The following is a 22,050-nucleotide window of genomic DNA, read 5'->3' as shown; positions in this document are numbered from 1 at the left end:
GGATAGAAGTCACAGGACAATCTCTCTTCCCACCAAAAATGTTGCATATTTTGGTAAGTGTCCTAGAGAGAAAAACTGTAACTTATATTAGCAATGCTGTGCAAGATTCTTTTTTTTTTTTTTAAGATTTTATTTATTTATTTGACAGGGAGAACACAAGCAGGGGGAGCGGCAGGCAGTGGGAGAGGGAGAAGCAGGCTCCCTGCTGAGCAAGGAGCCTGACATGGGGCTGGATCCCAGGACCCTGTGATCATGACCTGAGCCGAACAGACAGACACTTAACCAACTGAGCCACCCAGGCGCCCTGCTGTGCAAGATTCTTATATAAGACATAAAACCAGGTTGCAATGGAGATTTTAGTCCTCTGTTCAGGTGCCTGGACAGAAACCAAAAGCAGTTGAGCATGACAGGGCAAAGGAGGTGGTGAAGATGGAGGATAGGCATGGAAGGAGGAAGGAATTCCAAATTCCTTGAAACGGTATATTTTCTTTTTCTTTTTTTCCCTTGTTTAAGTCATCTCTGTAGGAAGGTGCTGGGCAGGGACCCCAGGGAAAGAAAAGGTCCAAGACTCCTTTAACTGGCCTGGGTGCAGGGCACTGCCACAGCAGCTGATACAGGAGAACCTCCTCTCTCAGGTTCAGGCAGACCGAGGATGGAATGCAAAATAAAAGGAATGCTTATAAGGAAACAATTTTCCTTGGAATGCTAGCTGGCCAAGCTTCAGCCTTTGGTCCAGTGCAACCCCTGCCTCACTTGTCAACAGTGAAAAGAGTCTGGTTAGAAGAACCAGCTAGAATCACACCAGCCTCTGCTACCTTCATGCTCATTGCTAGAAAAAGATGAACTCATGTGAATATTCTGATCTGCTGATTCCTGGGGACTGCTTGATTCTTCCCCAAACACTGTTTTTTGGTCAGATAACCCCCAAAGGCTGAAAGCTAAAACACACCAGTCTGGTGTACAGGTCCTTAAGAATGGACTGGCGGTGTGGTGGAGCTGATAGGGAAAAGCTGCACCTTCCAGGGGAAGATCAGCTGACTTGCTGTCCCACCCTGACTTTCAGCCTGAGGTATATTTTAGTGAGGGCAGATAGCTGTGCTTCTCAAAGCACAGAAGCAGTTTAAGAGCAGAAAGGTAGAAGAAATCTAAAAAAGAACCGTCTTGATACAGATTTATCCTATGGTACGAAGGAAAGAACCCAGTGGCACTTTGCTTATCCAGCAATTTTTGTCAATGTGGTGACCAACTTCTGCCCATTTCAAAGGGTCTTGAACTTCTCAGGGACTGGGAATTCATTAAAGTCACCACCTTCTGTAGGAATGAGGACCTTCATCTCAGATTTGGCTCTGGCTGTCTCAACCCAGGGAATTCTTGCTCAGGTAAACGTGGCAACCCTGTTTTATTGATGGAAATGGCTGACCCTTTACCCATGACCTGAACTTTGACATCCCTACTATTGATTATCTCCACAATGCCCACCACTGTCATTGAGCACCAGAGCAAGTTTCTGACAGTGACCTACTACAATGGAGTTAATTTTGCCCTTGATTTGCAATGACATAGATACACTTGTATATGTAAGCCACCTGTTTCAGCTGTGTCATCCATCACCAGGTTGGAAACATTGTCTTGATTTTCCATTCTCCAGGGAAGTTTGTTTTAAATGCTGATTTCCAGGTCCCATCCCACAATTCTGACTCATTAGGTCTGGAGTAGGGCCTGGGAAGACCACATTTTAACAAGAGCCTTAAAGTGATTCTAGTGTCAGAGTTTACCCCATCACATGTTGGAAAACACTGAAATAAAAGGGTTTAAGACCCATATGTATTCCAAGAAAAATAGAAAAACAGAAGCATAAAAGATTTTTATATTGCTTACTTTCAAATATTGCCATTCAAGGGGCGCCTGGCTGGCTCAGTGGGTTGAGCATCTGACTCCTGATTTCAGCTCAGGCCATGATCTCAGGGTTGTGAGATGGAGCCCTGCGTCAGGCTCTGTGCTCAATGAGGAGTCTGCTTAAAGATTCCTCTGACCCTCCCTCCACTCTCCCTTCCTCCCTCTCTCTCACAAATAAATAAAATCTTCATTAAAAAAACAAAACAAAAAACAAAACAAACACAAAAAAAGCTTGTCTGCCCAGCAAGCACAAAATTACTCTGTAGACTTATGACTCATGATAATAAAACTGTGTTCTTTTTGTTCTTTTTTTCTCCAGCTTGATTTGTTGCTGAATTTGAAGTGCTGCTTGAGAAAAGTATACAGAATTTTTAAACGGTATCTGAGCAGAAATTCCAATTTATTTTTACCTACCACATATGAGGGCAACTAAATTTGAGATGTCAAAAGTTAAAGCAGGAAGCCAACAGACTTGGGCTCTAATCTTTAATCTGCAACTAATTAGCAGTATCATCTGCTAAGAAGTCATCTCTCAAGGCCTCAATTTCCCCTTGTGTAAAATGAAGGGGTTAAAATAGCCTAGTATTTTTCTAACTGCAGGTCACAATTAGTGAGTTGTGAAATCAGTTTTAACGGGTCAGAACCAAGATGTTTGTGCTAAAGAAAAAGAATAGAATGAAACACAAAATGTCAGGCTGCATCACACAGAGTTTAAGTATTCTTTTATAAAGCTTTTGTTTCAGTTATTTGTGTGTGTATAAACTGGGTAAGAATGTAAAATATTTCTTACTGTGGGATGTGGTTAAAAAAATTATAGTTTGACAACTGTTGGCAATGATGTAGAGAAGCTGAAACTCATATACACTGCTGACGAGAATGTAAAATGATGCAGTTGCTTTGGGAAATAGTTGGCAGCTTAGAGGGTTAAACACACCATTATCATATGATCCTGCCATTCCACTCCTAGAGGGGTACACACAGAGAGAAGTGAAAAAAGAACACATGTTCACACAAAAAGTTGTACAAGACTGTGTATAATACCATTATTCACAACAGCCCCAAAGTGGAAACATTCCAAATGTTCCTCAGCTGATAAGCAGATAAACAAAATGTGGTCGATCCATATAAAGGTACACTATTTGGCCATGAAAAGGACTGAAGTACCAATATATGCTACAACATGGATGAACCTTGAAAAACTTACGCCAAGTAAAAGAAACCAGTCACCAAGATCATATATTGTATAATTCCATTTATATGAAATGTCTAGAATGGGCATACCTATGGAAGCAGAAAGTTGATCATGGTTGCTTAGCCCTGGCAGGCGGGTTGAAGGGGACCGGACTGACTGCTAGAGGGTATGGGGTTTTTCTGGGAGGTGATGAAAGCATCGTAAAATTGACTGTGGTGGTGGCTGCACAACTCTGCGCATATACCACTGAACTGCACACTTTAAATAGGTAAATCGTATGGTATATGAGTATTTCAATAAAACTGTTATTTTAAAAATTATAGTTTGAAAGTCACTAGACTAGATGAGCGATGATCACTGAGGAACCTGAGAATTCTTCGTGTGCCCCCACCCAGGGCTCACATCACTTATCTTCATATCTTGCTTATTTGGAGGCAGAGCAGTGCCACGGGGATACGAGCCGATTCCAGTGCTGAGTCCAGGGCTAACCAGATGCAAGGCCACCTCTCTGTGCTACACTTTCCTTCTGTGTAAAATGAGGATGACACACCTAAGCTACAGGGTGGTTCTAAAAATAAAAGGAGATAATAAATGCAAAACAGTGCCTGGCACATTGCTTGAGGTCAGAACCAAATCTTGTCGGTCTTTTTGGATGCCCCTGTGTCTAAGACACTGAATAAACATTATTCTAAAGGTTTAGTTAACAGATTACATATTTGGGTTTGGCTAGTTTATATGTCATATTGTCTTAACAAGGCCTATGTCATAAGGCTTTGATTAAAATAATTCATAAACTTAACACAGTCTTCAGCCATTTGACTTTTTTTAGTGCAAAATTTACTCTAGTATTATATAATGGAGGTAGTAATACTAGTTGAAAAGAAATTAGTAGGGCGCCTGGGTGGCTCAGATGGTTAAGCGTCTGCCTTCGGCTCAGGTCATGATCCCAGGGTCCTGGGATCGGGTCCCGCATCGGGCTCCCTGCTCCTTGGGAGCCTGCTTCTCCCTCTGCCTCTCTCTCTCTCTGTCTCTGTCTCTCATGAATAAATAAATAAAATCTTTAAAAAAAAAAAAAAAGAAAAGAAATTAGTAGTCTCTTTAAAACATCAAAATTTTTATTTCACCATTATTAGGAAAATTACCTATCCCTCTTAAATGTTTGTTTTAGACACGTGAGCAATTAGTTTTTATAGCTTTTGCCCAAAAGTCAAATTAAGCATGAATCACTTTTTTAGTATAAATGTAACTAAATTGCAAAAAGGAAAAGTCCAGATATAAATGTGGGGGCACCTTCATAAGGTTCTTGAGCAATTTAAAAATTTTCGATCTTTGATTAAGTCAGTGGTTTCCAAAAAGTGTTCCAGCAGCCAAGGTGGAACTCCCAAGCATCCCTCACATCTCCCCACACCACCACCCTCTTTCAGCCTCCTTCCTTCCTTTGGGGAACCTCTCCTTCAGTTCTCAACAAGCACTCCAAACTGGGGCTGCCCATTTGTTCGTTGCTTAGCTTCCTTGTCAAGAGTGACTGGTCAAGGGGCGCCTGGGTGGCTCAGTTGGTTGAGCGACTGCCTTCGGCTCAGGTCATGATCCTGGAGTCCCGGGATCGAGTCCTACATCGGGCTCCCTGCTCAGCGGGGGGTCTGCTTCTCCCTCTGACCCCCTTCCCTCTCGTGCTCTCTGCCTCTCATTCTCTCTCTCTCAAATAAATAAAATAAAATAAAATCTTTAAAAAAAAAAAAAGAGTGACTGGTCAAGCGATGGGCCTGCTTATCATAAACAACTACATGGACACATACAATATAAGAAACCAAAGTCTCTGCCTGCTCTTGTATACTCCTTCCCCCAAGACCATTTGACTTGCCAAAGATAACCTCTGTCACACTTTGGAGTATAAACTTTCGGATATTGCCTATACGTGATAATAATAGCAAATGCACAGCACAATAGGTCAGTCACTGTCCTAAGCATTCTACATATATTATTTTATTCTCACAACAACTCATGAGATACTATAGTGATGCCTATTTTACAAATGAGGAAACTGTGAGGCACAGAGGTGTTAACATCAACATATAAACACATACATTTAAAAAAAATTACAGGGGCACTGGGTGGCTCAGTTGGTTAAGTGTCTGCCTTCAGCTCAGGTGATGGTCCCAGGGTCCGTGGATCGAGTCCCACATCGGGCTCCCCGCTCAGTGGGCAGTCTGCTTGTCCCTCTGCCTGCCACTTCCCCTGCTTATATGTTCTCTGTCTCACTCACCCTCTCGCTCTCAAATAAATAAAATCTTTAAAAAAAATTACAGTGATTTTATGTTAATGTGCTATTCAGCAATTATTTACTTCCTGTTGGACATCTTCCCACACACAAGAGGAGGACATATAGGAAAGGACACATAGGGGCGCCTGGGTGGCTCAGTCAGTTAAGTGTCTGCCTTAGGCTCAGGTCATGATCCCAGGGTCCTGGGATCGAGCTCCGCATTGGGCTCCCTGCTCAGCAGGGAGTCTGCTTCTCCCTCTGCTTGTGCTCTCTCTTTCTCTCTCTGTCAAACAAATAAATAAAATCTTAAAAAAAAAAGAAAGAAAGAAAGGAAAGGACATGTAGATGGAGGAAGACATATAGATCTACCTCAGCCTTTCAGTATCAAATACTATTTCACTCTGCAATAGTCTATAACTTATTTAACCTGGCCCCGTCAATGAATATAGAGGTTGCTGGAGGTTCTTCATAATTAAGAACAAGACTGCAATGAACATCTTTCTACTATTGCCTACTTGGAGGTGTGTGCGTCTATGGTGTAAATTCCTGGAAGCAGCATTTCTAGTTTAAAAGGCCTATGCATTAAAAATTTTAAAATATACTCCCAAATTTTCCTCCAAAAAAGTTGCATCGATTTATATTCATTTTTTGCATCAATTTATATTTGACCCACTAGCTACATGAGAAAGACTATTTTCCACATCCTTGTGAATACTGAGCACGATTAATTCTTTTTATTTTTTCCAATCTGCTAGATGTGTGAAAAATGGTACATAATTGTTTAGTTTTCATTCCTTTAATCATGGGGAAGGTTGAACATATTTTCAAATGTGTGCTGGCCCCTCAATACATTTATTTTTTGAAACTACATTTACTTTTTAAACATTTATAAGTTGTTTATTATATCTACAACTTAATTACTTTTTAAAGTTGCCCAAGGACTTTCTTAATATCATGTGTAACTCCTTGTACAATTCAAATTGCCTCTCACAGCAGCTGTCCTTTCCTGGTGTCTGATTCCTATCCAGACCTCATTAATATTCTTTCCAAACAGAAATGTTGCTTGACTATACAGATGAGATCGCTTCTGTAGAGTTCCCTTCTGTAGGGGACCCACCCCTTGACTGCTCATTAATATTCCCACCAGAGCACAGTCCTGTGAGAAGCCTGACTGACACCGACAATCCAAGCATTAAGATCACTGTCTGGGGTTGTGCTTCACCTGCTACCCTTAACTAGCCAATCTAATGCTTCTCAGTTGCGCAGGGGTGGGGGGTGGGTGGAGGGGGTGGTGACAGAGGGATTGAGGAGGGTGGTCTGAATATCTGGATCATCTCTGGAATCTGAATCTCTCATGTGGAGTCCAAACACTTCTAATTTTTCTTAAAAGAGTCCCCTACGATTCCAACGTAAAAACAGCTTTGGGAGTGTAGAGTTGGTTTAACCCCAGAGTTATTGGGCCTCAGCAGGGAGGCAGACACTGGCCCTAATCACCCACCATCTAGATGGACTGTGTCAGAATCAGGTAAAAAATCTAGGCCACCTTAGCATAAGCCTGGGGATCGGTTATTGGGCACTGGTTATATGCAAGGTAATTCATTCCATTTGATTTTACTCCCTTAGTCCTTATGATACCGTGAAACAAATATTATTCTCAACTCACAGAGAAAGAAACTGAGGCTCAGAAAGGTTAAATAATTTGCTCAAGATCAAAAAACTAGTTAGTCTGATAAATGCCCATGGCCATGCTCTAATGACTTACTGCAAAACACATGTTCCTGGTATCCGGGGGTGGTCTGGGCCAGTCTCATCCTAAGTGTCTTGAAACTAGACAGGCTAGTTCAAATGCCCCAGCCTGTTCCACATCTAAGCCCACTCTGTCCCGGGTTCCTTTCTGCTCAAGTCGACATCTTCAGTCTACCACTTACTTATTAGATAACACTAGGAAAATTACTCTAAGCCTTAGTCCCATCATCTCTAAAAATGTTCCTTTAGCTCAGTGCTAAAATAAGTGCTTAATAAAGTGACAGTGGTAGTGGTAATAAAAATAGCGAACATTGGGACACCTGGCTGCCTTCAGCTTAGGTCATGATCCCGGGTCCTAGGATAGAGTCCTGCATCAGGCTCCTTGCTCAGTGGGGAGCCAGCTTCTCCCTCTGCCTGCCACTCCCCCTGCTTGTGTTCTCTCTCTCTCTCTGACAAATTAAAAAAAAAAAATCTTAAAAAAAATAAGCAAACATTTACTGAACACTTACCATGTGTCAGATACTATTTTAATTGTTTTGCATATATGTTTTTTTTTTAATTTTATTTATTTATTTGACAGAGACACAGCAAGAGAGGGAACACAAGCAGAGGGAGTGGGAGAGGGAGAAGCAGGCTTCCCGCAGAGCAGGGAGCCCAACATGGGGCTCGATCCCAGGACCCCGGGATCATGACCTGAGCCGAAGGCAGACGCTTAATGACTAAGCCACCCAGGTGCCCCCATATATGTTTCTTAAGTTCCTCACAGTAACACACTTGGAATATTATTGTCCCACTTTACAGATGAAAAAACTGAGGCCCAGAAAGGTCAAATAAATGTTAACATACTCATTTTTTAGAAGGCTGGGATGAAAATAAAATGATCTCTAGCACAGAGAATCAACCAGAAATGCCATTCTAGTGTACACTGTATTTCAGGGTCAACTTATTTTTGTTAAATCAGCAATAAGAAAAGAGGATCTTTAATGTCATCTCAGAGAAACTGGCAATGACCACCAGGAACACCAGATCTTCTTAAAACCCTGATACCATTTCTCTGCACCCAAAAGCCTAAATCTCTCTCAAATCTCTCTCTTTCACTGTGTAAGGGCCACATTTTAGGTGTTCTCAATATCTCTGTGAAACTCTACATAGAAAATGATCTATAACTATTAACGTCCTACATGGCTTCTATTACATTATTCATCAGTTTGAATATCCTATCTTCTTGCACTTTTGAAACCCAAATTAGCTTTTTACATAATTGTGGTAACCTTCACATATCTTATCTAGACAGGTAAAAGAGTAACCTCCAATTACAGCCTTTAAAAACTGACTTTGGTCTAAAATTTTTAGGTCACAAAGAACCACCCAAGAACCTTCCTAATCTTTTTTTTCTAATTTTTTTAAAAAAGATTTTATTTATTTATTTGACAGAGAGAGACACAGCAAGAGAGGGAACACAAGCAGGGAGAGTGGGAGAGGGAGAAGCAGGCTTCCCGCCGAGCAAGGAGCCCGATATGGGGCTTGATGCCAGGACCCTGGGATCATGACCTGAGCCGAAGGTAGACGCTTAACGACTGAGCCACCCAGGCGCCCCTTTTTTTTCTTCTTTAAATTAAAAATTACCCAATATACACCAAGTTTGATTCTACCTCTCAAATCTAATTTGTTATTTATTTGCTTGGTTCTTCTTCCTCCTCTCCCTGCCCCAGTTGATAATTAACTTATAGTAAGGGCAAACATAATCCAGTGGATTGAGTTTTTTTCAGTATTATTCACACATAGTAAGGAAAATCTTTATCAGTAAGTAGAAAAACAGATAATTATGTCAGTAACTTCAAATTTAAAGTGAAAAGTAGAGAAAGGCATAGTTAATAGGAAAAAGAATGTGGAAATTTATAGTCGACTAAGACTATTACAGAAAGCATAGGTTTACTCTGAATAGTCTGTTTCTCCTTCAACCTTTGCACCATTCCATGCTTTAACATCAGATGAATCAAATATCAGTGCCTGGTACAGTGTAGAGGCTCAATAAAAATCTGTCATATGAATAAAAAACAGTATTATGTTAGTTCTCAGTTGCCACATATCTCAACAAAGGCCCACCTACATAACTGAATGTCCATAAACCACATGCTCACAAGTCTTACCAATTACATGCTTAATTAACACCAAGTAGCTAGTTAAAGAGTCTTCTTTACACCGTCAAGGCAGAAGAAATATGTACACTTATTTTAAGAAGGCTGCTTCCATTAAGGATATAACCTCCTTAGACCAGTCCTTTGTCCTTAATAATTAATCAGGTTTTCTCCAAATACAAGGCTTCTTAGTTTCATGCCTGGCCATTTCCAGGAAGGGCCTGGCTTCCATTCTTCTTATCTGAAATTTTAGATGATGTGTTTTGTTTTTTTTTTCAGAACTTGCTCAATCTGAAAAGCCAGTTCAGATCAATTTAACCAATCCCTTTAAGCACAAGGAGAAATAAAATGGGTTTACTGAAAAGTGACTCTTCTCTAGGCAAGTTCTCTAATCTCTCCTTTCTGTACAAATCTGTGAGAAGCTAACCCAGAACAATGCTTTAATCAAGGACAAGCATAGTTGAGGCTGGTCAAACAAAGACTTAGAAACCACAGAGCCACAGAAGTGATAAAATTTTGCTACTTATCTCAATCAATGCTATGTAGCTTATTTCTTAGAGACTGGTCACAAGCATATTCATGTTAGCGTTTTAAATACACTTTAATATTTACCTTCTAAAAATTACATCAAATGATGATGCTGTTTTAAAAAGTTTTTGAGAGGGCGCCTGGGTGGCTCAGTCGGTTAAGCGACTGCCTTCAGCTCAGGTCATGATCCTGGAGTCCCGGGATCGAGGCCCACGTCGGGCTCCCTGCTCGGCGGGGAGTCTGCTTCTCCCTCTGACCCTTCTCCCCTCTCATGTGCTCTCTCTCTATCTCATTCTCTCTCTCAAATAAATAAATAAAATCTTTAAAAAAAAAGTTTTTGAGAGGTATTTATCGAGTAGTGATCTTTTAGTTGGCATGGGAAAGTCAATCAACTTCTTTGGATCTCTGTTTCTTCAACTCAGAAACATATTCACAAGGGATGGCTGTGAGGATTACCAGTTTTTTGTTGTTTTGTTTTATTTTTTAGAGAGGGAGAGAGAGAATCTTAAGCAGACTCCACGCCCAGTGCAGGGCCGGATGATGAAGGGCTCAGTCTCACAACCTTGAGAACATGACCTGAGTCGAAATCAAGAGTTGAACACTTAACCCACTGAGCCACGCAGGCGCCCTGGGATGGTTATGAAGATTAAATGAGAGAATAAAAGTAAAGTACTTTGAGGGCGCCTGGGTGGCTCAGTTGGTTAAGCGACTGCCTTCGGCTCAGGTCATGATCCTGGAGTCCCAGGAGCGAGTCCCGCATCGGGCTCCCTGCTCGGCAGGGAGTCTGCTTCTCCCTCTGACCCTCCCCCCCATCATGTGCTTTCTCTCTCTCTCATTCTCTATCTCTCTCAAATAAATAAATAAAATCTTTTAAAAAAAAGTACTTTGAAAACTATAAGATGCCATAAAACTATTGTAATTTTTAATAAAATTTCAAGGCAGTTTCAAGAAAAAATAGAATTAAAGAATAAGTCTACCCGGGGTGCCTGGGTGGCTCAGTCAATTAAGTGTCTGCCTTCAGCTCAGGTCATGATCTCAGGGTCCTGGGATCAAGCCCCGAGTCAGGCCCTGTGTTCAGCAGGGAGTCAGCTTTTCCCTCTCTCTCTGCTTCCCCCTCCGCCCAACTTGTGCTGTCTTTCTTAAATAAATAAATATTAAAAAAAAAAAGAAGAAGAAGTCTACCCAATGAAGAGAAATTGGAAGAAATCAGAACTGATGATTTCAATTGTCTGGTTCAACTAGATGTTAACAAGAAACCCCTTGTCTGAAGCTGCTGTTAAAAATCTTCCAAATCGATAGGCATGTAGTAAGTATAATGAAAATAATTTCATCTTTCCTTGAGGATTCTAGGTAGCTTTCTTGTTTTTCTTCTAGAAAAGAAAAGCAAAAGAAAACTTTTTGTTGCTTGAGGATTCTAGTTGGTTGGATTCTGGTTTTGCCGTAAGTTGTCTAGTCAGTTGGATTCCAATTTTGCTTGTTTTTTAAAAATGCAGTGAGAGCTAAAGGACTAGTACTGGGCAGCAGTAACAACCCTGGAAATAGATGCTGACAGTGGTAGTAAAATAGTGGCCTTGTCCTGGGAACACCTTGGAAAATCTGCACTCAGACAGAACTGAATCCTGGAGGGGCACCTGGGTGGCTCCGCAGTTAAGTGTCTGCCTTCGGCTCAGGTCATGGTCCCAGGGTCCTGGGATGGAGCCCCGCATCGGGCTCTGTGCTTGGCAAGCCTGCTTCTCCCTCTGCCTCCTGCTCTCCCTGCTGTGTTCTCTCTCAAATAAATAAATAAATAAAATATTAAAAAAAAAAAAAAAGAACTAAATCCTGGTGATCCCAGCCTCGCTTTGTCCTGTTCCTTCAGAAATCCTCAGAGGCTGCTACCTGTTTTGAACCCTGACAGAACTACCTCAGCTGTTGTCTAATAAACAACAACAACAACAACAACAAAACCTTTGGATTGCAAACCAAAACAAGACTTGTTAAAATGACAAGTCTATCTTCAAAGGCTTATTCATGCATTCAACAAATACTTGAGGACTTACCATGTGTCAAGCAGTGCTCTATTTGTTAAAGGTATAATGTTAAAAGTGACAGACAAGGTCTCTGCTCTCATGAAGCTTCCATTCTACCGGGGAAACAGGACAATTAAATACTGTGATTAGTGCAGTGAAGGAAATACAAAAAGAGTAACTGGAGTGGTGGTAGAAAAAGGCGCAGATGCTTTAGACAGCGGTCTGGGGAAGGCCTCTTTGGAAGAATGACATTTGAGCTGAAACCTGAATAATGCAGAGGACACAGGCAGCCAGTCAGGTAAAGAGATGTGGGAGTTTTCAGGATGGAAGAAATAGCAAATGCAAAGGCCCTGAGGCAGGAATAATATGGCTAGGGAGTGAATGAAAAGTATGAGGTGATGACAGAGCTGAGCAGCAGCCAGATTAAATAAGGATTTATAAGCAGTGGTAAAAGATCTTAATTTTATTCTAGGTGTGAGGCAAATCCAAACATTTTTATGTAATAGTGCTTACAAGAAGAGATATATTTCATATACTTTATGATATTTAATTGCCTATTATATGTATAATGGCTACCAAATAGGAAAGGCAGAATTCTCAAACTTAGAAGACTTATAATCTTTAATTTAAGGAAGCAATGATTCATAAATAGTGACAGTATTGAGGTAAAAAAATGAAATAAAAATAAAGTGCTAAGTGAAGACTGGGGAGGGAGCCACTGATTAAAATAGAAGAAATTAGAAAAGGCTTTATTTATTATTTTTTTTTAAAGATTTTATTTATTTATTTGACAGAGAGAGATATTGCCAGAGAGGGAACACAAGCAGGGGGAGAGGGAGAAGCAGGCTTCCAGTTGAGCAGGGAGCCCAATGAGGGGCTCAATCCCAGGACCCTGGGATCATGACCTGAGCTGAAGGCAGAGGCCCAACGACTGAGCTACCCCGGTGCCCCAAGGCTTTATTTTTTTAAAAGGAGCATTTTATTTGAACTCGTAAGGAAAAGGATTTAAGCAGGAGTGGGAGGAGGGAGAGGAGCCTGAGGCTGTGGGAACTGCATGAGCAAAGGCACAGAGGCAGGAAGGGACAGGGTGGGTCCAGGAAACTGTGACTCACCGTGTGGCTACAATGCCAGGTGGGTGGATGGTGATGTGGGAGATAAGCCTGGAAAAATAGGCTGTCAGGGTGTGGAAGTGGGGGTCTTGAATGGCATCCAGAGAAATTTAGATTTAATTTACTTGGACTTTGCTTCCCCTTAAGTGTGTAAATGAATCTCCTGAGGTACTTGTTAATACTGCAGATTCCCAGGCCCCATTCTCCCAAATATATTGATGTGTAAGTCTAGTGGGACCTGGAAACCTACCTTTTTTAACCAACAACCCAGGAGATTCTAAAACAGGTAATCAAGGGAACCATACTTTGAAAACCGGTGTTCTATTATTTTTATGACAACTCTGGACTAAAAGGGAAAAACTGAAACCAATTCTGAGGACTTAAGCAAAAAAGGGGGGTATGAATTAGAACAATGACGAAGAGCCATTATCACTGTTGGGGTAGAATCAACCAAACATGGTGATTGATTAAATGTGGGAAAAGAGGACTGGGACGCCTGGGTGGCTCAGTCGGTTAAGATCTGCCTTCAACTCAGGTCATGATCTCAGGGTCCTGGGGTCGAGTCCCACATCGGGCTCCCTGCTCAGCGGGGAGTCTGCTTCTCCCTCTCCTACTCCCCCTGCTACTCCCCCCTGTTCGTGCACACACACCCTCTTTTTCTCTCTCTCAAAAAAACAGTCTTAAAAAAAAAAGAAAAGAGAAGGAATGAAGCATTCAAGACAACTTCAAGCTTTCTCCTTAGGGAACGAGGTGGAAACGTGTCTGGTACATAGGGATATCTACATAGTCTGCCAAGTGGTTGGAAATATGGATCTTGAGCTCAGAAGATATGCCTGCTTTGGTACTCTTAAGTAAATTCAAGACAAATTAAAAAATGTATTATAAAAAGTAAAAATCACAAAAAGTAGTAGGCAATCAAAGTGGATACTTAACCCATCTTCAGATGGCAAAAGGCTTCATAACATAAAAGCAACAAAAGAAATCCCAAAGAAAAAGATCTATAGATAAATAATTTACCATATATAAAATTAAAAGGCAAATAACTAGTTAAAACATTTGACCACAGGGCAAATAATTAATATTCTTAAAATGAAGAGCTGGGCACCTGGGTGGCTCGGTTAAATGTCTGCCTTCAGCTCAAGTCATGGGATGGAGCCCTGTGCCAGGCTCCCTGCTCCGCGGGTAGTCTGTTTCTCCCTCTTCTTCTGCCCCTCCCATTCCTGCTCATGCTCTCTCTCTCGCTCTCACCCTCTCTCTCAAATAAATAAATAAAATCTTTAAAAAAATTTAAAATGAAGAGCTTATACAAATGACAAAGAAAAACCCCCACTAAGTATAGCTCCTGTATGGAATAGTGGAAGTTGTTAAGTAACTTGGCTTGGCAACTTAAACCTCTTGTCATAAAATGAGATTTGTTGTACATCCATTAGAGATGATGGGGCTTTGTGACATAGATCAGCAGGGCTTTTATGATTTATGTAACTAGGCTGCCAAGTGTCAATCTATGGGAGTGCCTCAAAAATGCCAGTCTTTCCAACTTCCATTGTTCTGAGGGCACAAACACATTAAAGTGCCTCTAGGTTCCATTAAGCCTTGCTCCCCCTATGAAAATTGCCTTCACTGAATGCAGTCTTTCTCCCTGGGCTCTATATAACTAAACTGGGTGAAGGGTTAGGGATGGGACAAAAAATAATTTCACAATGTCTAGAGAGTGGTGGCTTGTAAAGCATCCTTTCAGCAGAGAGGTTGTATGGTCTTTGGGATCAATAACCCAACCCATCCATTTTACAGAGAGGATGAATGACTTGCCCAAGATCACCTCAGTGGTTGGTTCCCAACACGAGGTTGGGAATCCTGACTTTCAGGTCAACACCCTTTCCATTTGCCAGCGCTGCTCCAACAATCACAAGCTCTGGCTTCTCACACCAACAGGAATTTAAAATGCCACAATTTCAACTTGTGTACACTTTCTACTTCATCACTCCACTCATTAGATTTGGCCTAATAAAAATCTGTAGTCCCTCCCCCAAGGCCCCAAATAAATGAAAGAACCCCAAACAAAAAGCAACATAATTAAAATTTTAAGACCCAAAAATGGAATAGATTAACCAAAAGACAACAATGCACAGAAGAAACTGAAATGGAAATGAACATATGAAAAATGTTTGCTCTCACTAATAATAAAATACAAATTAAATCACTTTTGCTTAACAAATTAATAAAGATTAAAAAATAAGATCCAATATTAAAAAATAAGATGGGCACTCACAATCACTGCAGGTGAGAATGTTAATTTAATCAGTCTAATCTTTATGAAAAGCAATTTGACAGCAGGTTTAGTGTTTTTTAATTTTTATTCCCTATGACCTGATAATTCAGCTTCTGGGAATCTAACCTAAGGAAATAGTGAGTGATTTTTTTTTTTTTAAGATTTTATTTATTTATTTGACAGAGAGAGACACACAGTGAGAGAGGGAACACAAGCAGGGGGAGTGGGAGAGGGAGAAGCAGGCTTCCCACCCAGCAGAGAGCCCGATGTGGGGCTCGATCCCAGGACCCTGGGATCACGACCTGAGCCAAAAGCAGACGCTTAACAACTGAGCCACCCAGGTGCCCCAATAGTGAGTGATTTGTACAAAGATTTATGCATAAATTTATTCTCAAGTTTTTCACTTGTTAATAATGTAACAATCATAATACCCAAGTATAGAGTTAAATTATGTAGTATCAGTACAATAGGATATTGAACACCCATTATAATTGTTTTCAAATAATTTTGATACCATGGAAAATTATGACATAATGTAAAGAGAAAAAGCATATACAAAACTATATCTACTGTAACAGGATGAGCCTAATTACCTGTGTGTGTGTGTGTGTGTGTGTGTGTGTGTGTGTGTGTGTGTGTGTATCAAAGGGGAAAAAAAAAAGACTGAAAGGAAATATACCAAATAGTTCTCTCTGGAACAGATTATGGAATATTTTGCCTTCTTTATAATTTATTTTTCCTCAAGTTTTCTTATCTTCTAAATGGGTATGCATGTTTGTATATGTGAAAATAAAACAAGAATTATATATATAATATGAAAAGAGGTTTAAAAATAATCTGCAAATCACTCACATGGAGATGTTAGTTGAAGCCATGGAAATAGATCAGACTGCACAGGGAGAGTATAATAAGAACAGGATGCTGGACCATGGCAAACATCCACACTTGAGGGGCAAAAAGACTGTGAGTCAGTGAAGAGGCATCAGAGGAAGTGTTAGATCAGAAGATGGACAACCAGGTAAAGTCATGCCAAGAAAGCCAAATAAAAGAAAGAACCAAAAAAGATGCTCACTTGGTCAAATGTTGCCAAGTGGTTAGGAGGAGGGCAGTGACAGGGCCATTACAGGAAAATCACTGGGTATAATGCAAGGGCAGACAGGTTTCCTATCTAATGCTGGAGGTGGAAGCCAAATCTGAAAATTACCTGTTCAGTGAAACTGACTATGAGGAAAAGAAGTCCTGGGCCATTTGCTTAAATTTCAGTTTATGGGGAAAAAAAGATTGTGGAAATCTAAAACCAAGTAAAAATATATCAGGATTACTAATCTATGGGTAATGAACCAAAAATTGGCAAGAAAAAACATGTTTGAGGGATTGTAAAGTTTTCCATATAGTAAGCTCTGTTATAGGACAAATAAGAGAAAAAATAGCCCCATGCTTGTCATCAGAAATACAAAAAGTAAATCTTTATAAAAGGGTGGGGGGCACCTGGATGGATTAGTTGGTAAAGCATGTGACTCTTGGTCTCAGGGTCGTGAGTTTGAGCCCCATGTTCAGTGGAAAGATTACTTAAAAATAAAATCTTTAAAAAAAAAGTACAAAAAGTTGCATCTTTTTCCCCTTAAAGATGGAAGTTCTTAGTTTCATTGTAGCATTATGAAGAAATTCTTTAAAAGCAAATAAAATGAATGTAATATATCATGGTACTTTATTAACTTCTCATGATTGCACACGTGAAGTTTCTAGAAACATTTTCAAGTATAAAGAAATCATTTGACGTGCTAAATAACGGATTGCTTGTTGGGTCAAATCTTGTCCTTTTATAAAAAAAGATCTGCATTTGCACAATAACTTGACTGAGTCTCAAGGACTTTGCATTCAGCCACACAATAAACATAGCAGTATGTTCCTAGGAAGAGTACCATTTACCATAGAATCTCAAGTCCACCATCATTAAGTAAGAAACTACTCAATTTACAACCACTCATTTGTTACTAAAGAACCTTGAGAATCTGTTTTAGGTAATTTAACATCACCTGGAGATTACTATACACAATCCAAAATAAAGTACTGTAACTTCCTATCACAAAACACCCAGTGAAAGACCATAGTAACCTTAAGAAAAAACAAGTCTTTTCTTATGGAAATTCCTGACAAGTCACAAATTTTCCTATCTGCAGAAAGAGTACAATTCCAATCCAAATAAAAGTCACCTATTTCTGAGAGTATGGAATTAAGAATGCCTGAAAACTAGTTTTATTATCAACATAAACAGTGACAAATTCTCTCAATTTGTGGTTAGATGGCCTTTTATGGCAGAGATGTCTAATGATCTCCTATACTCTCAACCTTCTTTTGTGTCTGGGTGTATATGTCTTTGATGAACCCTTCTGGTACAGAAGCCCTAAGTTAATTACAGATGATTGTCAAAAAATATCAGCGGAAAGTCACAAACTTGAAACCCTAAGAAGAACAATCATTAAAATTGTACTTGAAAACTTTTTAAGGAAACAACATAATCATTTTAGATACCCAAAATACATGCAAATACTGACTGCCTTTCCAAAAATTCCCAGTGAAGATCACTTTCCTAAGGTGTAAACAAAAAGAAAAGAGGTAAGTAATGTCAAAGAAATGTGTTCATCAAGTACCATGGCTCAAATTACCGAATGAGACAACCACCATCTGTTTTATTAACTCAGAATCTCCATTTAAAAAATGAAAACAGGTGTCTGGGTGGCTTAGTCGGTTGAGTGTCCGACTCTCGGTCTCAGCTCAGGTCTTGATCTCAGGGTCATGAATTCAAGACTGGCAATGGGCTCCATGCTGTGCATGGAGCCTATGCATAAACAAACAAACAAGAAAAATGAAAAACAATCACATAGAAGGGACTGTGTCATGTTCATCCTCTGTATACTAGATCACTGGCACACAGTAGGCAATTAATAAAAACCTGCAGTTACATGAAGAGTGCTTAAGACTACTACAGACTTCAGGGGCGCCTGGGTGGCTCAGCCGTTAAGAGTCTGCCTTCGGCTCAGGTCATGATCCCAGCGTCCCGGGACGCGAGCCGCATCAGGCTCCCTGCTCTGCGGGAAGCCTGCTTCTCCCTCTCCCACTTCCCCTGCTTGTGCTCCCTCTCTCGCTGTGTCTCTCTCTGTCAAATAAATAAATAAAATCTTTTAAAAATTAAAAAAAAGACTACCATAGACTTCAGATCATCAAAAATGCAAAGAATCTTCAAATACTTCTGACCCCTTCCTCCTTCACTCATTTATCCATCCTGTCCCCCCTTCAAAAAAAAAAAAAGAGAGACATTTTGAAGGCACCTTAGCAAGAAAAAGTGTCCTCTGTCATCAAGATGTGCTGTTAAAGAACTGTTTTCACTTCTAAAGCTTTCTCTTCTTAGAATTATTATAAAGTTGAAAGTTTGCCCACCTTTAACCAGAGTCCGGGACAAAACTTGAATGTACCAAGTTAAACAAAGTTGCACAAAGAAGCAATTTTACAAAATGGCATTGTTTTCCTAATATTGCCAATACCCTATTCTATTCCCAGAAGCTCTACAGTTCAGGGACTACATGATAACAACTTTGAGGCCCAATACAGAACAGTGAAAAATGGCTCCACCAACTATTTACTGAACTGACACAGAATTAGGGACAGGTCCTTATCCTATCTTCAAAAAGACCGTACCATTGGCAAAACACCCCATAAGGAATATGGGAGATACAAATATATGAAGAAAATAATTCACTATTACTCAAAGTTTTTCGTTATTGTTTATTTTGTTTTGTTTTTAAGGAAAAGTAGAAGAAAAGTCCCTCTTTTTTTTTTTTTTAAGTAGGCTCCATGCCCAATGTGGGGCCCAAACTGGACCCTGAAATCAAGACAGCAGAGTCTGTCTCAACTGACTGAACCACCCAGGCATCCCAAAGAGGGACATTTTTTTAAACTGCATTTTCCATGCTTCCACAGCTCTTTGGGCTGATGTCTAGTACACACTGATCTCACCAAACCTGTAAGTTGTAGCTGCTGATTCTGCCTAACCCAATTGATTTTAAATAAGCTTTTTTAGAGTAGGGATGTTCGGAACTTTGAATCCACAATAGGACTGACAAAACAAGAGGCACTCAATAAATGTTTTGTCCAGAAAATGAAATAAGTTCCTAATTACCTAATACCATGTTATGTACTGTTCTGTCAATGCAAAACAAGGAAATATACGTGCATGCAAACCTTTTTTTTTCTTAACCTTCTTTCCTGCTAAATCTGTAACTTTTTGAAGGTCTACCTAAGACACAATCATCCTTCATCCAGTCTATAACTCCACAGAAACTTAAAAAATGCTTGTTGAGGGTCATCTTTTGTGTCTACATCAGACCTCAGAAGAAAGTGTTATTTCATGATTCCTAAAATATTTATCATTGTGAATAGTATTAGTAACCATGCGGACAAAAAGTATTCTGTTTAACCACTTCAATCAACAGCAAAAGAAAGAATACTTAACGCAAAGGCCACTCCCCTAAAGGTATTGTCTTAAGGCTGATAACTCCCTAAGTACCTTCGACTAACTCGACAAGCCAAGTCAGTAGAACCAACTGGATTAGGCAGACTTTGGAAAGCTGGAATTATGTGAAAGACAATAGTAGTTCAAATATCTCTTACCAGGATCAGCTAAACTCCTTGTTGTAAGCACAAGGAAGGAAGCCAGATGGTTGGCACCTAGCACCTACAACTTCAAGATTAGTAGGTGTAGCCACGGGTGTACAGTTACCTTATATTAACACCTACGTATGCTGGTGACAGGTGCCAGTGATATATACACTATAGCGATTCGAAGATGACACACCCAGCTGCAAGGACTGCTATATCAACATGCCTCAAAGGGCTGTAGTGTCTTAGAGTTCAGTTGGCAGAACGGAAGGGGGGGGAATCGAAGAGGGAGGGAATAGCTTTAAATGAAGATGGGAAAAGAGAAGTTGAATATCAGAATATTTCCCTAGGAGATTATTTTGAATTTTTATGAACTGCCGCGTTCCTCCACCGCACCAAAAATGTATATAGTTAGAAAGGAGTGTTTCCGATGGAAGAGGTGGTCCCTATCAGCTCCCGCCCTCAGGCAGCAAAGGTTCGGCCCTACATAATTACTCCCAAGCCCAGCGCAGTACCCAGAAGTGAGGAAAGAGCAGAGGATCAGCGGTTCCTCTACTCTCTCTCTCGGGGGGGGGGGGGAGGGGGAGGGGTTCACCCTCCTTGTGCTCCCCCTGCCCCAGAAGTCGCTGGAGAAAGAGACTGTCGAGGGAAGCCGGGGTCTCGCGCACTCTCCAGCTATGGAGGATGTGGAGAGAGAAGGCGCTTACCTGGATAAAATCAGTGTTTCGTCTGTGCTGCTACCAGCCCTGCCACGGGTCCTAGGCGCTCTGCCTCGCGCACCTGTCCCGACCCAGCTGCAACACCTACAGCTCCTGCGGCCCCGCCCCGGTCAGGCTCAGAGCCCCGCCCCGCCCCGCCCCGCCCCCCGCTGCGGGGACGCGCACGCCGGCCTCCCGCGCGGCCTCTGGGCGGGCGTGCGCGCCGCCGGGGGCGTGCCCTGCGTTCTCGGCTGTTCGTGTTGCTCCGCCGCGCGCAGCGTTTGGCGTCGTGAGAGGCGTGGCTGCTTTTCCAAGGGCTGCTTCTGATGCTCCCCGCTTCTTTGTGCGGGAGCCACGCTCATTTAATGAAACCTTGAGCTTTGTTCTTCTTTACTTTGGCCTTAACTCTGACCCAGAGTTTCCGCAGTTTGACTTAGGAACGACTGGGCTGTTTGACCTCGGTTCAACTGTGGGTCAGTCCCCAACCAGGTTCCTGGTGCTTTCGGGGTAAGTTTGTGCAGAGAGGGTGTTTTAGAGGAGGCCGTGTGGTGTAGTGGAAAGAGCTACAAATGAATCCTGACTGTACTGCTTGACGTTCATCAGGTCGCTTCACCTCACTAGGGCTGTGTTTTCTTGTAAAAACGAAGTGGTTGGACAGGGCAGATCTAGTTCTACAACAGCTCTAACCGTTATTATTCCTACACCTAGAATTGGAGCTGTGTGAAAGATTAAGTCAAGAGGCCTACCAGTTGGCCGCCCTGTCCCCAAATTCTTGCCCCAGTTCCGTGAGGCAGCATGAGTACCCTCTGATAGTGTCCTTACTTTTCCTGCACCGCAAATGTAGTAAGGTTTCAGATAAGTTTTCTGAAGGTTTTTGGAATTCATGTAGCTTGGTAAGTACTCCAGGGGGCTTCTGGTACTAAATGCCTATACTATACTTCTGGTACTAATGCCTTCCTGAAGCAATTAAGGAAAAAAAATATATGTTTTAATTATTTATTTGACAGAGAGAGAGACAGCAAGAGAGGGAACACAAGCTGGGGGGATGGGAGAGGGAGAAGCAGGCTTCCGGCTGAGCAGGGAGCCCGACGCGGGGCTTGATCTCAGGACCCTCGGATCATGACCTGAGCCAAAGGCAGACGCTTAGCGACTGAGCCACCCTAGGCGCCCCAAGGAAAATATTTAATAGAGAAATTTCCAACAGCAGATGGATAGACCCATCCGTTCCCTTCTTCCTTCAAATACCCAGCCTAAACTGATTTCTGAATAGGTACCAAGCATCAAGACTAGCAAACTGGCAGGAAGCATAGGAATGTAAAAGAGTATGAATATAGGATGGTACTCCAGAAAATGCATTCCCTTGCAGGCTTAGTTTCCTCAATAGATGTCACAAACACACTCAATTTGTAAAAAATCAAGCCAATAATGGCCCTTATTCTCCACCAAGAAGGCTAAGAAGCCTAACCTGGGTCAGAGTTTTAGACCTACATTTGAATCTTGACCCAGCCACTTACCAACTAGGCAAATTACTCCAAAATTCTCCCTTAGT

At 41.2% G+C, this 22,050-nt stretch overlaps 1 protein-coding gene across 2 annotated transcripts in view; it reads right to left on the bottom strand.

Annotated features, from left to right (window-relative positions):
- LIMA1 (LIM domain and actin binding 1) overlaps positions 1-20,635 on the bottom strand; it is a 93,019-nt gene extending 72,384 nt beyond the window's left edge. For both annotated transcript variants that reach the window (XM_025883374.2, XM_025883376.2), the window contains exon 1: positions 20,511-20,635. The gene's annotated coding sequence lies outside the window, so the exon portion shown is untranslated. The remainder of the gene's footprint in view (positions 1-20,510) is intronic.
- Between the last annotated feature and the right edge of the window lie 1,415 nt (positions 20,636-22,050).

This window comes from Callorhinus ursinus, unplaced genomic scaffold (assembly GCF_003265705.2).
Source record: "Callorhinus ursinus isolate GAN/ISIS: 27379988/994484 unplaced genomic scaffold, GSC_fseal_2.0 scaffold44, whole genome shotgun sequence".
Lineage (NCBI taxonomy): Eukaryota > Metazoa > Chordata > Mammalia > Carnivora > Otariidae > Callorhinus > Callorhinus ursinus.
This window is presented reverse-complemented; position numbering and strand designations above follow the sequence as displayed.